Source organism: Microcebus murinus, chromosome 1 (genome assembly GCF_040939455.1).
Source record: "Microcebus murinus isolate Inina chromosome 1, M.murinus_Inina_mat1.0, whole genome shotgun sequence".
Lineage (NCBI taxonomy): Eukaryota > Metazoa > Chordata > Mammalia > Primates > Cheirogaleidae > Microcebus > Microcebus murinus.
The window spans coordinates 20,268,907-20,281,533 of record NC_134104.1 but is presented as its reverse complement, the minus strand read 5'-3'; the positions used below and the strand labels follow the sequence as shown (position 1 = coordinate 20,281,533).

General features: G+C 37.5%; 1 non-coding gene across 1 annotated transcript; it reads right to left on the bottom strand.

The window, feature by feature from the left end:
- Nucleotides 1–11,827: 11,827 nt before the first annotated feature.
- Nucleotides 11,828–11,946, bottom strand: LOC142874829 (5S ribosomal RNA). Its single transcript, XR_012922430.1, has one exon. It is a non-coding gene; the product is annotated as a 5S ribosomal RNA (ribosomal RNA).
- Between the last annotated feature and the right edge of the window lie 681 nt (nt 11,947–12,627).

Below are 12,627 nucleotides of genomic sequence, written 5' to 3'. Positions count from 1 at the left end.
TTAAAATGCCATCTTGAGAGGTAATTCAAAATCATATTTAATATTATAACAAATTTGAGAGGCAATTATAATACATTGAATGCCCATCTATTAATATTTTCTTTATGCTGACCATTAAGTGGCCAGAAGTGTTTTGAATAGTTTTTCACTTTCCTCCTTCATGACTGAGCCCCACTATATTTAGCTGAGTGCTGATTATCACCTCTCAAGAAATCCAGTGCCCACTGCATTATTTTTCCTCTTTCTGTCTTTCATTTGCAAGCTAACTTGAGTTATTCAACAGAGAATAGTGTGAATATAAGATAACACACATTTTCATCTTATTCTACAGTCCAAGTGTTGTCAAGCATGGTAGTGATTTGCATTTTTGTTCTATTATAATGTGAATAATTCTGGTCATTATTTACTGAAAAGAATTAGGCATTAAGATATGGACAAGTGAGGCATGCAAAATGGTGTTTCCTGTACTCTGGGAACTCAGGCCCAGGCTATGAGCATACAATAAGTAACTTTGGTTCTCTTATTTGGATACTTTGCTTTTCATTTTTCCCCAGAATCTAAGGTGCATTTATTGGAAGAGAAAACATTTTGTTTATTATTACTAATTGCACCAAATGGTTATGATATCATGAGGTGTATAATTGGAATACAACGGATCTGCTTAATTATTTCCCTGACATAATTTTAGATTTTTAAAAAAGATATTATAACTAATCCATATGTATGCTTTATTTCTTCACATTTACTAAGTCAACAATCACTGAAAGTGTTACTTTCTATGTAATAATTTTCCTTTACTTTTTTGGGTCATATTCATAATTTTACTTCATTTAGATGATACACTTAATGCAAGTTTATTTTATAAGGATACAAATAATACAACTACCCTACAATTTTACATTTCAGAGATAATAATCTACGTTATTACAAAATAAGTTATAAAACTCTTTTAAGGATTATTTTTCACTAAAAGAGAAGTAATGTATTTCCCTTTCGATAAAGAAATATCTGTAGCATCATTTCAACAATAGATATCATATATTGAGTGTTAAGAATAAGTCAGAAACTGTTCTCAGCCATGACTTGTATTATTGCACTTAATTTTCACAAGACACTTGTTAAAATTGAACAAAATTGGGCCTGAGGACGCCTCCTACTTGAGTTCTTAAGTAATGAACTGCAACCTAACTTAGTATGTAAACTAACTAAAAGCCTAATTTAGGAGTATACTTTGTAAAAAGTAGCTGAGCCTCAGCCAATCACAGTAGCCTAGCTTCAGCTAATCTCAGGCAGCCAACTGATCAAATCAAGTTCTAGTCAGGCAAATGCTGAGTTGGAACCAATCTGTACTTCACTTCTGTTTTCCATCCATAAATGCTTCCTGCTCACACTGTAGGCCCTAGTTCTCCCACCCTCTTCTAGGTCTGAGGGTTGCTTGATTGAGGAATCTTTACTTAAACTCTGCTATGTTTAATTTGCCTAAGTTTTCTTTTTTCTTTTAACGAAACTTATGAGATAGGTGGGCATAACTGTTAGCATAATTTTATTCTCTTTCACAGATAAATAAGCTGAGACATAGGACAAGAACATGGCTTAATACTCACAGTAATTATGAAAGTGAGAATTTGAACGCAGACAGTGTGAGTCCTGAGCCAGTGCAATTAAAGCTATGCCTATTTAAAGCCACTTAATGTTTGGTTGCTGGTCTAAATTGTCATTTATTTAAATTGACTCATAGTTTTACAATACATTTTATTTGAAAACAAAATCATTCTTATAAACAATTCTAAATCTTTTGGCATCAGAAAGCATGAATATTTCCTTTAAGTTTTTCAAATTCTAAGAGGTAGATATATTTTATATTTTAACTTAATTTTCACCTCTTGAATTATAATAGAATTCACCTCTTCAATTATAATTGATAATTATAATTACCAATTATAAATTGATAATGCAATTTCATTAGTAAATTTAATCATTCTTTGGTGAATGCATTTTTGGAGTTTTCAAATATTTTTAAGTTTGGCTTTGTCTTTTTTGTATATCTGAGATCTTCACTTTTTTTTTTTTAGCTTTTTTTTTTATTTCGGCATATTATGGGGGTACAGATTTTAAGGTTTCAATAAATGCCCATTTCCCCCCTCCCCCCAAAAGTCTGAGTCTCCATCATAATCATCCCCTAGATGGAGCACATCTCACTCATTATGTATGTATATACCCACCCCCTCCCACCTGCCCAATACCCTATTACTGTAGTACCTATGTGTCCACTTAGGTGCTACTCAGTTAATACCAGTTTGCTGGAGAATATATCTGGTGCTTGTTTTTCCATTCTTGGGATACTTCACTTAATAGTATGGGTTCCAGCTCTAACCAGGAAAATATAAGATGTGTTATATCACCGTTGTTTCGTAGAGCTGAATAGTACTCCATGGTATACATATACCACATTTTATTAATCCATTCTTGCATTGATGGGCACTTGGGCTGTTTCCACAGCCTTGCAATTATGAATTGTGCTGCTATAAACATTCGAGTGCAGGTGTCTTTTTTGTAGAGTGTCACTGGATCATTTGGGTAGATGCCCAGCAATGGGATTGCTGGATCAAATGGTAGATTCACTTGTATCGCTTTAAGGTATCTCCATATTGCTTTCCACAGAGGTTGAAATAGTTTGCAGTCCCACCAGCAATGTAGGAGTGTTCCTCTCTCTCCGCAACCACGCCAGCATTTATTGATTGGAGATTTTTTGATAAAGGCCATTCTCACTGGGGTTAAGTGATATCTCATTGTGGTTTTGATTTGTTTTTCCCTGATGATTAGGGATGTTGAGCATTTTTTCATATGTTTGTTGGCCATTCTTCTGTCTTCTTTAGAAAAATTTCTGTTCAAGTCCTTTGCCCACTTTTTAATGGGGTTGTTTGATTTTTTCTTCCTGATTTTCGTGAGTTCTAAGTATATTCTAGTTATCAGTCCCTTATCGGATGCATAGGATGCAAAAATTTTCTCCCATTCTGTAGGTTGTCTGTTTACTTTCATGACTATTTCTTTGGCTGTGCAGAAGCTTTGTAGTTTGATCATGTCCCATTTATTTATTTTTGTTGCTGCTGTGATTGCCTTTGGGGACTTCTTCATAAACTCTTTGCCCAGGCCAATGTCTAGGAGAGTGTTTCCCACTTTTTCCTCTAGAGTTCTAATAGTTTCATACCTTAGGTTTAAGCCTGTTATCCAGCGTGAGTTGGTTTTTGTGAGAGGTGAAAGGTGTGGGTCCTGTTTTAGCCTTCTACAGGTGGCTATCCAGTTTTCCCAGCAGCATTTATTGAAGAGGGATTCTTTTCCCCAGTGTATGTTTTTGTCTGCTTTGTCAAAGATTAGATGGCTATATGAGGATGGTTTTATATCAGGATTCTCACATCTGTTCCACTGGTCAATATTGCTATTTTTGTGCCAATACCATATTGATTTAATTACTACAGCTTTGTAGTATAGTTTGATATCTGGCATATTAATGCCTCCCATTCTGTTTTTGTTGCCTAGAATTGCTCTTGATATTCGGGGTCTTCTTTGGTTCCATACGAAGCGTAAAATTGTTTTTTCTATATCTGTGAAGAATGCTGATGGGATTTTAATAGGTATTGCATTGAATCTGTAGATCAGTTTGGGTAGTATAGACATTTTGATGATATTGAGTCTGCCGATCCACGAGCATGGTATGGATTTCCATCTGTTTACATCCTCTGCTATTTCCTTCCTCAGTGTTTCATAGTTCTCCCTGTAGAGGTCTTTTACGTCCTTGGTTAAGTATATTCCTAGGTACTTTAATTTCTTTGTTGCTATTGTGAAGGGAATTGAGTCATTGATTTTGTTCTCAATTAGATTGTTGTTGGCGTATATGAATGCCTCTGATTTCTGTGTATTGATTTTGTATCCTGAGACTTGACTAAATTCATTGATCAGTTCCTGGAGTTTCTTGGTTGAATCCTTGGGGTTTTCTAGATACAATATCATATCATCAGCAAACTGTGAAAGTTTGATCTCTTCTGCCCCTATTTGGATACCTTTGATTCCATTTTCCTGTCTGATTGCTGTAGCCAAGATTTCCAGCACTATTTTGAACAGAAGTGGAGATAGTGGGCAGCCTTGTCTGGTTCCAGATCTAAGTGGGAATGATTTCAATTTTTCCCCATTCAGTATGATGTTGTCTATGGGTCTGTCATATATGGCTTATATCATTTTTAGGTATGTCCCTTCTATGCCTATTTTCTTAAGTGTTCGTATCATGAAAGGGTGTTGAATTTTGTCAAAAGCTTTTTCTGCATCTATTGAAAGAATCATGTGGTCTTTGTTTTTGCTTCTGTTTATGTGGTGAATTGCATTTATAGATTTACGTATGTTGAACCATCCCTGCATCCCTGGGATGAAGCCCACTTGGTCGTGGTGGATTATTTTTTTGATAAGTGTCTGGATTCGGTTAGCTAAGATTTTGTTCAAAATTTTTGCATCTATATTCATTAGGGATATTGGTCTGTAGTTTTCTTTTTTTGTTGCATCCTTTCCTGGTTTTGGTATCAGAGTAATATTCGCTTCATAAAAGGTGTCGGGGAGGTTTCCGTTCTTCTCGATGTTGTGGTATAGTTCCTGCAAGATAGGTACTAGTTCTTTTTGTAAGTGTGGTAAAATAAGGATGTGAAGCCAAATGGACAGGGACTTTTCTTTTTAGCGAGATTTTTAATTGCTGTTTCTATTTCAGCTGTTGAGATTGGTCTGTTCAGGGAATCTATTTCTTCCTGGTTGAGCCTAGGGAGGCTGTGTGTTTCTAGAAATTTGTCCATTTCCTCCACATTTTCCAGTTTTTGTGCGTAAAGATTTTTGTAGTATTCATAAATTGCATCTTGTATCTCTTTGGGATCAGTTGTGATATCTCCTTTTTTATTCCTGATGGAGCTTATTAGAGATTTCTCTTTTCTGCTTTTCGTTAGCTTAGCCAATGGTGTGTCAATTTTGTTTATTTTTTCAAAGAACCAACTTTTTGTTTTATTAATCTCCTGAATAGCTTCCCTGTTTTCAATTTTGTTTAGTTCTGATTTGATCTTGTTGATTTCACTTCTTCTTCTGGGTTTGGGGTTGGTCTGTTCTTCTTTTTCCAGCTCTTTGAGTCGTTTCATTAGATTGTCTATTTGTGATCTTCTTGTCTTTTGGTTATAGGCATTTATGGAGATAAACTTTCCTCTCAGAACTGCTTTAGCTGTGTCCCAGAGGAGTTGATAACTTGTCTCTCCATTGTCGTTTTCTTCATAGAATTTTTAATTTCCATCTTGATTTCTTCATTTATGGAGTAATCATTTAGTAGGAGGTTGTTTAATTTCCACGTTTTTGTGTAGAAATGTGAGTTTCTGTTAGGGTTGATTTCTAGTTTTATTCCACTGTGATCTGAGAAGGTACATGGTATGATTTCTATTTTTTTAAATTTCTTGAGATTTTCTTTGTGTCCTAGGATATGGTCAATCTTAGAGAATGTCCCGTGAGCTGATGAGAAGAACGTATATTCAGTGTATTTTGGGTAGAATGTTCTGTAAATGTCAGTCAGACCCAATTGTTCTAGAGTTTTGTTTAAGTCCATTATTTCATTATTAATTTTCTGTTTGGAGGATCTGTCTCATGCCGTCAGTGGGGTGTTGAAATCTCCAGCGATTATCGAGTTGCTATTAAGCCATTTGCTTAGCTCCAGTAAGGTTTGCTTTATGAATCTGGGTGCACCTAAGTTGGGTGCATATATATTTAAAATTGTTATCTCTTCTTGTTGGACTGTGCCCTTCACCATTATATAATGGCCCTCTTTGTCTTTCACTACTTTTGTTGGTTTAAAAACTAAATCGTCTGAAATTAGAACTGCCACACCAGCCTTCTTTTGGCTTCTATTTGCTTGGAATATTGATCTCCACCCTTTTATTTTTAGTCTATATGCATCCTTGCAGGTTAGATGTGTTTCCTGAAGACAGCATATATTTGGCCTGTATTTTCTTATCCATTCAGCCAGCCTATGTCTCTTGAGTGGAGAGTTTAAGCCATTCACATTTATTGAGAGAACTGATAGGAAAGGTAGATTACTGATCATTCTGTTGGGTTGGATGTTGTTGCTATGATTTCTGTCTTGAGCCATTGTAATATCTGGCCTTTAATATCTTTGGGTTTTGGCTGTTTTTATATTCGTGAGTTATTATTATGATGTTCCGTGCGTAACAGTGTTTTCAATACTTCTTGTAGGGCTGGTCTTGTCTTGGTGAATTCTCTGAGCCTTTGCTTGTCTGAGAATATTTTTATTTCTCCTTCATATACGAAGCTTAGTTTTGCAGGGAATAATATTCTAGGCTGGGCATTGTTTTGTTTCAAAAGAGTGAGAATGGGGCCCCAGTCTCTCCTTGCTTGTAAAGTCTCATTAGAGAAGTCTGATGTTATTCGAATTGGCTTTCCCTTGTATGTTACTTGCTTCTTTTGTCTTACAGCTCTTAGAAGGGCCTCTTTAGTTGACACTTTGGTCAGTCTGATGACTGCATGTCGTGACATCTTCCTGTTTCCATTGAATATCCCAGGGGTCCTCTGAGCTTCTTGAACTTGTATATCAAGATTTTGAGCAAGGCCTGGGAAATTTTCCTCTATTATATCTTCAAACAGCTTGTCCAACCCTTGAGTGTTATCTTCTTCCCCTTCTGGTAACCCTATGACCCTCACATTAGGATTCTTCACATAATCCCACAGCTCTTGTAGGCTTTGCTCTTTTCTCTTGTTTCTCTGCTCTATTTCTGTGACTGATTTATTTAATTGGAGGGTTTTATCTTCAAGCTCTGAGATTCTTTGTTCTGTTTGATCTACCCTGTTCTTGAAACTTTCCACTGTATTTTGTAGTTCCTTGAATTGATTCTTCATTTCCAGGAGTTCGGTTAAACTTTTCTTCATTGTGTCTATTTCTTTTTCCATATCCTGGAGGCTTTTTGTGGTTTCTTCGTGTTGGTTATTGAGTTGTTGTTGCAGCTGAGTGAGTGTTCTTATGATCCACATACGAAATTCCTCTTCTGTCATATTGGTTGCCTGATTTTGGTTGTTGTCCGTTTCTAGGGGGCAGGTGCTCCTCTTTGGGGGTGTGTTTTCCGTTTGGTTCTTCATATTTCCTGAGTTCTTTCGCTGCTTTCTTCCCATGTCGGTCAGTTGTTGTATCTTTCCTTATGTTATTGTTTGGGTATTCACACACCTTTTTTAGTGTCTGAGGCGTTAGGTGGTGTCTGTGGGTGAAATTGGACCACTCCCTGTATATTGAGTCAGTGGGTGCCATGGAAAGGCTGTGCAAGATGCCGTCCCTGTCAGTAGTTGGCGTTTGCTTGGAGGAACAGGTTATGCTGTTGATTTTGTGTCCTGTTATCAGCTGTTGTTCTGGGCGGAGCTGGGTTGGGAAAGCCTGCCTTCAGGCCGTTAGCAGGGGTCAAAGTTCTGTTGTCTGCTTCCAGGGAAAGCTGTCAGGGCGGGGCTGGAATGGTCCTGTTCAGCTAGAAAATCTGGGTGTGGGGGTGGGGCTGTCTGAGACCCCCAATCTGGAGCGTGCCTCACTTCTTTCCACCCTCCCCAACTCCGCAGCTACTCCTGGGCCTCTGCCAGCAGGCCAGACCACAAGCCACCAGGCCTCCTGGGACTGTGATGCCGGCGAGGAGGTTCCCTGCACAGGAACGCCACCTGGGTTGGGCACACGGCCTCCTCCTGGGAGGAGGGTTGCCCTCTAGGATGCCGATCCACCCCTGGAGGCACACACCACAGTAGGCTGTTCACGTATAACCCTTCTGTGTCCCGGGAAATGCTAGTCCTCGGTGTAGGGGATCTGTTCTGCAGGTCCGACCTCTGTGTCCCAGAGTTCAAACTGTATCCCCACCAGGGAGAGGATTTCTGGTCCCAATTCACCCACAGGGAGCCCAAGCTGGGTCTATGTCTCTCAGCCTCTGAGTCGGCACCGTTCTCCTGGGAACACGGTGCCAGCAGCACCTGGGAGGGCGGACGGGTAGGGAGCTCACAGTCTGAGTTCCCCTGAGTCAGCTGTAGGGTCCCAAAAGGGAAGGTCCCGTTCCCTGGAGGTGCCTCTGGCTGGTGGCTGTATTGTCTCTCTGGGCAGGCGCGGGTAGGGTCGGCGGAGGGGAGGAGGAGGCAATATGGCGCCTCCTGCGTGGCTCGTGTCTGTGCACACGGAGGTGCCCGGAGGAAGTTGGGAATCTGGTGCCACGTCTGCTACAGGCTCACTGCTGGCTGGCGGCGGCCGTCTCTGGGCTGATGTCCGCAGGTCTCTCCACCCTCTGGGGAGCCCACCAGCAGTCCCAAATGCAGGGGAGGGGAAACAGCAAATCCACCTACCCTTGCTGCTGGTTTCCGGGCTGCTCCGGTTGTCTCAGCCTCCAGTTCTCCTCCGCAGCCTCCTCCCGTGGAGTCTCCCGGGGTCTCAGGTACCCCTCCTTCCGGCCCTCGTCCGCTGTATGCTCGTCTTCTTGCTTCTTTCCTCTAATTTCTGCTAGAATCTGTCTTTTCTGCAGATACCCTCTGTCTGGTGGTGTTATTCGTCCGCCATCTTGCTCCACCCCCCACTTTTTTTTTTAATTTCAGCATATTATGGGGATACAAATATTTAGGTTACATATGATGCCCATGCCCAACTCCTTCCCTTTCCTGGTCAGAGCTTCAAGCTGTCCAGCCCTCAGATGGTGTGAATTGCACTCATTATGTATGTATATCCCCATCCCCTTCTCCCTCCTCCCATCTGCCTGATGCCCAGTGAATGTTATTCCTATATGTGCACTTAGGTGTTGACCAATGAAACCAATTTGCTGTTGAGTACATGTGGTGCTTATTTTCCCATTCTTGGGATACTTCACTTAGTAGAATGGGTTCCAGCTCTATCCAGGAAAATACAAGCAGTGCTATATCGCCATTGTTTCTTATAGCTGAATAGTACTTCATGGTATATATATACCACATTTTATTAATTCTTTGAACAAAATAAACAAAATTGACACTCCTTCACTTTTAAAAGGACATGAATAGTGCCTTTGCTTCCTTCCCTGAGACACATTTGAATTATACTTCTTTAGAACTAATAATCATTGAATACAGCTATCTATAGCCATGCTTTTTGTATGGTGTCTAAAAATATTTATGTATTATCTTAATAAACAAAAAGGGCAGATATGAAGACAATATAACAGATGGAAAATAAGTGATCTGTATAAGTGATTAAGCATTACATGTCCTTAAAAAAAAGAATAGCATTTGAATGCAATTCAGGTTGCACAACAAACATGAGGACTTTTGCTATTGGCACTGTTGTCAAATTTTCTTGTCTCCAATAGACCCGTTCACCAGTTTGCTTGTACTTCAGAGCTTACATTTACTTTCCTGAACTCTTTGTGCTCCTTAATCCCTGCCTTTCTTGTTCCTACACCTGGTATTGGCATGGTCCTAGATTACTGTCAAACGTTTTCTAACCAGACATTAGCTTGATGACTCCCTGCCATTTTCGCACTTTGTGTGAGTGGACCCTGCTGGGAGACAAAAATCAACCAAATCTCAGGGGAATACTTTTAACTCATGACTAAAGCCTCTCTGCCTATCAAAAATTCTGTTCCCACTAGGAGGAAACATTTTCTTCACCAACTACATTTTCCAGTGATTGGTTGCAATGATATAAGAACAAAGAACAGTCTTATGGGAGTAGCAGAATCATTTTCTTCTCTCATTTTCATTTTGACTCTGACGAGAGTGTCTGTGATGTACACTAAATCATACAGCTCTGCTATACATACATTGATAAAAAATGAAAAGAATTGAGCAGTATCTAGACATTGACAAACTCCATACTTAAATTGGATGCATTTGTTGTTCTACTAGTGGGACCTGAAAGATAAACATTGGATCTGTGCAAGTTTATAAACAGTAAGCAAAAATAAGCTCAGAGTTCAATTATTCCTAAAAACAGCTAACAAGAATACTACAAAATAAACTTCCTTGAAAATTAAGGTTATTTACATGTCCCACATATTTGGAATGCACAGAGGAATATATTTGGTATGGCTATCAGTTAGACTTAGAGAAAATATATACTGTCCATAAAAACTTCTTTTGGTTAAATAGAAAAAAAAGAAATAATATCTTTGTTATTGTTAGTGATCAATTCTTCAGTGTACACAGTTACATAAAAATAACATATAAACAGGTTTTTAAAATTGTTCTTATCTGGAATTAAAACCAGGCAGTCCTCATGTTGCATGGTTCTGATATTCACAAATTTTTTTGGCCACCTTTAGTTCATAAAATCAGTCCCTGAAAATAATGATTAAAATTTGTTACCAAGCTGTATTCACTGTGATTAATTGTGTAAAGTGTAAACTTCACTGCTAGCTCTTCCATCCACACATCACTGCATAAACACTCTATTCATCATGATCACTGACAATCATGTACTGCAAAATCTGATGGCAAGGGCCACTGAACATTTTTTATTCAATTCCTGAAGACAACAAGCATGTAGTTGTATTGCCTTCTTGTCTCCAAGTGATAAACCCAAGTGGCGTTTTACATAAGTGGATGATTGAAAGTGAGAATTGGCCCAAAATGGTAAAAGTTCTGCAAAGGAAAGGAAAAGTGATAATACTGGAAGTGAAATTCCAACATAAAAAGAATTGTACAAGAAATAGCTGCCCATGGGAATGATTGTTGACACTGCTGTTTGAGAAAGTCTTGATGTGCAGTCAGAGGAATTTAGAGAAGATAAATAAACGGATAATTTTTCCTTTGCCTACTCTTCCCCATTTTTCCAAATGAGGAAGTGATTGTGAATAAAAGGATGAAGATATTTCAGAGGAAGTGATGCCAGCCAAAACTCCACATTATAAGGACTCTCAAAGATGTTTCACAACAATGAAAGCTCAAAAGAAAAAATATTAGAAGTTGATCCAACCTTAGAAATGAGTATAACAGTTTGCTAAGGCATAGAAAAGATGCCTCTTGTATGTCCTAAGTTATACATTGAGAAGAAGGCAAAATTGTTCAAATTACTTTTTTATATATGCTGTTAAATGTATATATGTATGTATTTTCCAAAGAAATAAAATGTTTTAATTATAAATGTTTTTAAAGAGTTTAATATGTCCAAGAAAATAAATAAGTAGCTGGAATTTTTTCACCAACAACTATTAAACAGAGACAAATTCGATTTTATTTCAAGTCTTTCCTGGACATATAGAGTGATAAACTGACTAACAAGTAAAAGTAGTAAAAGTCAGACAGTAAGTTAAATTGAATATAATGGTATAACTGAATTATATATGGCCATAGCAATAATCTATGGATTTCCCCAAAATCCTCTTCAAAAATGAATTATCAATTTTAAATTTAATAATTTTTTTTTGCCTGTGTGGAGAAATTCTGTTTAATCAAGTAAGTCTATCCAATGTTTTTGTTAATTTATTTGATTAGTTTCAAAGTTTTCTGCATATGTTTGCTGTTATTTCAAAGTCTATATGACTTAAACTAGAAGGATATTAAAGATAAAATTTATTTTCATTACCTGGATTTAAAAAAAATTCTCTTGATTTAATAGATAAGCATTATATATAGAGATAATATCTGGTAAGTTTGCTGAAATTCTCTAACGAAGAATTTTATTAAATGTTTGAGTATCTATCATTGGAAATCATTTGGTTATTTTTTTCAAATATGCTTTCTGTTATTCATCATTAGAATTGAATCTGCAAAACACAAGAATAACTAATGACAGGATTTTTTTTTTTTTTTTTTTTTAAGCCTACGGCACCTGGTATACCCAGGCGGTCTCCCATCCAAGTACTAACCAGGCCCGACCCTGCTTAGCTTCCGAGATCAGACGAGATCGGGCGCGTTCAGGGTGGTGTGGCCGTAGACTAATGACAGGATTTTTAAAACTCATTTTTTGTCTGGGTTATTTTATGTAGCGCCTACTCATCAAAGCATGCTATAATTATTGATTGAGTAAATGGGACAATGAATAAATAAATAAATGTTTTTACTACATTGCAAAATTTATAGATTAACATAGAAAAAAAATGATGAGCTCTACTGGCTTAAGTAGAAAGGCAAAGGTACTCTGTGTCATGATGTGTTTTCTACACAAGACCAAGAAAGTGGTTTTAGCTTCCATGTTGTGAAACTTTCAATTCCTGTCAATCTGAAAAAATCCAGTATCTTTCCTCCTATTGTACCACTGCAAGTGAAATGTTAAATTTACTAAAGCAACATATGTATCTGTAAAAGTCAAGAGTATACAGTCATTCATTAAGCAGGTCTTAGTGAAGTACACAAATAATTAGTTAGAATAGTAAATTTGGAAAGTAGCTTATAAGATCAAATGACTACATAAACTAAATCCTAATTGGAGAGTAATGTATTTTTTTCTTAACTTCTTAGCAAATGGATTTCCATTGTTTCTAAAATGTACTCTGTCAAATTTCAGTAAGATAAGTAAATTATATCTAAGAATCTAAGAAGAAAATATATTATTTTGAATTAGATTTCTTTACATAAAATTCTAGTAATAGTTTGGATCTTTGACAAATATTGTGATGT